This window comes from Ceratina calcarata, unplaced genomic scaffold, assembly GCF_001652005.2.
Source record: "Ceratina calcarata isolate Rehan_Ccalc_2016 unplaced genomic scaffold, ASM165200v1 scaffold388.2, whole genome shotgun sequence".
In the NCBI taxonomy this organism is placed as follows: Eukaryota; Metazoa; Arthropoda; class Insecta; order Hymenoptera; family Apidae; genus Ceratina; species Ceratina calcarata.
In genome coordinates this window covers 121,110-125,788 of record NW_017162104.1, presented here as the reverse complement: position 1 = coordinate 125,788, position 4,679 = coordinate 121,110, and the positions used below count along the sequence as shown (strand labels likewise).

The following is a 4,679-nucleotide window of genomic DNA, read 5'->3' as shown; positions in this document are numbered from 1 at the left end:
CTCCTAAACCCTTGGAGATACGGGAAAATTGCATAAGACCTTTCTTGTAGAGGACGACGAGATCTACAATTTCCGTATAAAAACTTTTTGCTAGCTTCAATAGTTTACGAGTAATTTGCAAAAAACTGTTTTTTCGTTTTTCGTTCATAACTCGCTAAATATTGATGCTAGTGAAAAGTTTTTATACGGAAATTGTAGATCTCGTCGTCCTCTACAAGAAAGGTCTTATGCAATTTTCCCGTATCTCCAAGGGTTTAGGAGTTATTAAGGAAAAACGAAATTTTTTGCCAAAAGTTTGCCGTTTCGATGCTGGGATGGTCGGATTTTGTCAACATCAATAAAATGCCAAATAATCATACTTAACTCATTAAATATCGAAATTAGAAGAAAAGTGCACTATTTTTAATGATAGGAAATGCGTTTTTCTAAGGTACATAAACTTTTAGTATTGACTATATAGCCAATACGGTCTTAAATTATATTTCAAACGAAGCAGCATAAAAAGACAATTTTGATTAAAATATTTTATAGTGAAAATGGTCGTTAAAAAGTTGCAACTAGACTTGTGAACGAGGGTGTAGATCCATCGTTGATCATGTGAAGCTTCTCGTAATCAGTTCTCTGTTTGCTAATTAATTAAACGGGCGTCGTCAAACAATAAGAGATCTGGAATTATTTTTGTCTAATTGATCCCAGAAACATAAATTATGTGCCTGTGGATAAAAAGTGGCAAGACAATGAGGTAAAAGTGTTTCGCAGCCGGGGAAAAAGAAATATTATTCATAAGATCGGTTCTGCAAGAACCTCGGTTTCTTCGAATTGTTTATTCGCCTCTCGCGGATTCCGAGAATTATTTATAAGCCTATGCTATTTGCAGAGGAAAATTAATCACGAATATCACCGTCGGAATAATTCTTTTTTTCATATATGTAAAATGCAGATTTTATGATCAATCGTGCAGGAAGTATAAAAAATCCATTTGATATCATTAGGATTATTTTCTATTTCGCTTCGTCGTTATGTATAATGCAGTATTTAATATGTATGAGGTTTGAAAACGTTCTCATTTAAACAGCATCTCAAATTCACTTCGTATTTGATTTTACTTGAATGTATGTAATAGAAGGATGTAAGTTAATAATGGAAAATGCAGTTTTGAAAAACTGATATCCTTGAGAAGATGAGAGATTTCGCAAAAATCCTCGTGGATCGTTAAGTCACCTTGTATATACCGTCGGATTCAAGGACGGGCGAGTATCATCAGGATCGCGAATCATCCTGCTCGTTCTTTGTGCCATTTTTTCCCCTCTTTTTCCTTGGACTCCGGTGTCCTTCCGTGCCGGACGATCTTCTACTCGGCATTCGTTCAGCATTAACTCGTTCTTAAGACCATAGCTCCATTGTTCAAATTGTTCAGATTGATATTAAGATGTGTTTTGAGAATTAAGTTTCTCAATCGAAAAGGAATTATAATCAGAATTCATTTAATTAATTTTATTATATTCCATTAATTTTATAGATTCTATATATATTCCTATTTAATTGTGACCACGATGCAATCTGTAGCACCATTTTTGGATAAGCTTCTCGTAGCCTTGGTTTAATTGCGCTTAATGAAAATTTAATGACTCTATATTAAGCCCGGTAATCCCCAGCTACTCTGTTCTATCTTAAAAAGGAAAATTCAAGAGGATATTCTGTTTTTCCTCTACTTAACTCTGGCAATAACAAGTATTATCCTTCGTTTCAGATTCTAAAATTGATATCGCTTGGGTCAGTGAATAGTAAATACTAGTTACATACAATGACATACCATCGTTAATCGGTGTGAGTAAATGTGGATCGAAATGAAAAGTGAATGGCGACATGTAATTTGGACGAAGCGGAGGAAGAACGAAGGGAAAAGAAGGGAGGACAGTCTCACGGAGGAAGTCGTTTGCGGTCGAATGAATCGGACCTTGAAGAGATAGGCAGAGTCGTGGATCGAGACAGCACGGTTCAAAGGAGTCCGGCAAGAGGATCTCCTTTAGGGGATACCGTTCGACCACCGAGCCAGTAACGAGATTTCGCTTCGTGGAACTCGGTTCGTTCTGCCTCTCCCTTCGCACGGAAATTCATTCAACGATTCGTATCGAAGACTTGTTCACCCTGAGAGTTTGTAAAATGATGCGCGAAATCTGATAATTCGAGCAATCGCATTGTAATAAGCATTCAACTTTTTTTTTATGATATTATAGTATATTCTTCCAAGTCGACTGTCCGTCGACGATGCTCGAGGCTATTAAACGCTGTAAAGTCGAAGCTGTTCGAGGCACCGAAAGGGTAGTTGAAAGGCGTGATCTGGGTCAGAGGACCAGCCGAGGGTTTCAATAGATCGTTTCAGTGAAGGGTTGCATCGATCCACGGGTCAAGCGTGTTTGCACGTGTCTGCGTTTTTCTCTTTGGTCAGACGTCGTGGATGCTGCTTGGGAACCGTTATGCAACCTACAGCATGTAAACGGTCTTCGCCCAGATTCCCGTTGCCCTGTCCCCGCGTCGACCATGGGAAATCGCAGCCGCGAATAATCGACTTTAACCATTCCAATCATGGGAATCTCTCGTTTAAACCACTTGAAATCCTCTTCAAAGACGTTTTTTCACCTCGTCAAATAAAGTGGACACGCTTCCAACGGAATAAGAACTGTCAGCCACAGTGTTATACTAGTCTTTCGCAATTGCTATAAGAAATTACTTTTCACTGGTTATTCAGCCTTCGCTTTTTCCACGCCCACGCGATACAAATAGATTCACGTAATCTGAATAAATTCAAGGTTTCAATTCTAATACTTTTTCAAAACAGTTTAGAGGAAAGAGCAATTTTAAAAAGATGCTCTTCTCACAATTTCATTAACGTCCTATTATTATTGCTCGTTTATATTGTTTAATACATTGCTGACCGGCAACATTTCTGAAAATTTACCTCATGTGCCTGGCTATTGTTTTGAAAACGGATGTGCAAGTAAAACAATATATATAAACTTTAATCAATTTTATTTATNTTTTAGTAAAAGCCATCAAAATAATTAACATAATAATAATTTTATATGTCGTGTGAAATAAGTGATAAATTGATTTTTTTTTAAATTTTGACTTAGACCACTTTCATAATTATGGGCACAAATATGGCACGTGGCCATTGTACGAGAGCAGAGAAATTACAAGTTGGGTAAAACCAGTGTAAGCGGTTTTAAGGCGACGCTCGCTCCCACGAGTCGCGCGGCGCGGCGTCATCGACCACCGTGAACCCTGCGTATTTAGTCTCTGTCTCCGCGTTTCCCTTCGCCGTTCCTCTCTCTTTCTTCTCGTCGGTACCCGGCCACTCCCTTCTTCTTCTTCTTCTTCTTCTTGTTCGCTTTTTCAACCACTCCGTCCGTTGTTTCTTCCTCGACGCACTCGTGCATGCTCCGACCGTGTTTCTTTCTCTCTCCGCTCGCGTTTTAACGCTCGGATCTTGTAAGTGATTGCTGCGAGAGCGAAAAAGCGTAATCTCCATGTATTGTCGTCGCGAAAGCGATTCTATCTTCTCCCGCGAGTTCTTAGGGCGTTCCTTCGTTTCAATCTCCTTTCTCGTCCCGCCTGTTCACGAGACCCCACGTTTTTCGACCAAGGTAGCATTTGTGTTTCTAAATGTGTTTCCATGTACAAGAGATGAAATCTCATCAAGTATTTCTTTCGATAACAGATAAAATAAGACCGGATCGTGATGTTCCGTACATCTGTACTACTTGCGTCTTGTAATTATTACAGTGTAAGTCATCAACGATGTGATAGCTTCTTGCTAAGGTAATTTTTCACCGATTCTTGAATGCGTCATCGTTTCTACCTTTAATTTAACGATTGCTTTCCAGGCTGTTCACCCCTGAAGCCAGCGAATTAATTCCGGCGATGACATCGACGCACCCCCGGTCAGTGAGTCATCGCCGATGACCTCCCATCGGTTTCCGCTTGGTTTCATTTACCCCGAGGGCTTATCGAACGAGCACAAGCCTCGATTCGATGAATCTTGGCCAGAAATCGACTCCGAAAGAAATTGTGAAAGGGTGTTTCTGAATCGAAGTTCTTCGACTTTCTCCGATTCTATTTTCGACCGCGTCGGTGGAAAGGGCAAAGGAAACGCGATTTGGCGCGCGGCTCGGCACGATTTTCTCTCCCCTTGGACTCGTCGTTTTGCCCGTCTGTCGGCTTCAGGCTGGCCTTTCATCCGGCGCGACTACGCGTATACTATTTTCGTGGCGGGAACGAATGCAGCGTCACGGCGCCGGCGTCCGTTTCGGCGAACAAGAGAAAATTGCACGGATCACGGCGCGACGCGTATTTGCATCGTAAAGCCTGGCGAAACGAGCAAAGAGTCTCGACTTAACTTTGACCTTGCCCCTACGACTATAGTCACACGCGAGTCAATCTATTTTCGGATACCTGCACGGTGTCGGTTCACGTCTTCATATTCATAGAATATTTATTGCCCTTCGTATAAATCGTAGAATAATAATTTCAGTAGTTCAGTAATCAATGTTTAATTCTTCCTTCAGTTCATAGAAATTATTGTTGGTTTATTAGAAAATTTTTTATTTAATTTCTCGTTTCAATCTACTAAAATGATTGGAAGCTTAGTCTTAAGGTTGTATTGTTATTGTATTTAA

General features: G+C 40.1%; 1 protein-coding gene and 1 long non-coding RNA gene across 2 annotated transcripts in view; one reads left to right on the top strand and one right to left on the bottom strand.

Moving 5' to 3' along the window:
- Positions 1 to 4,679, bottom strand: part of LOC108626004 (uncharacterized) — a 22,748-nt gene that overhangs the window by 14,889 nt on the left and 3,180 nt on the right. The gene's annotated exons all lie outside the window — the stretch shown is intronic.
- Positions 1 to 4,679, top strand: part of LOC113464473 (uncharacterized) — a 13,797-nt gene that overhangs the window by 7,483 nt on the left and 1,635 nt on the right. Inside the window, exons 2-4 of the long non-coding RNA XR_003389331.1 lie at positions 1,751 to 2,083; positions 3,722 to 3,822; positions 3,888 to 3,944. This is a non-coding gene — a long non-coding RNA (uncharacterized LOC113464473). The remainder of the gene's footprint in view (positions 1 to 1,750; positions 2,084 to 3,721; positions 3,823 to 3,887; positions 3,945 to 4,679) is intronic.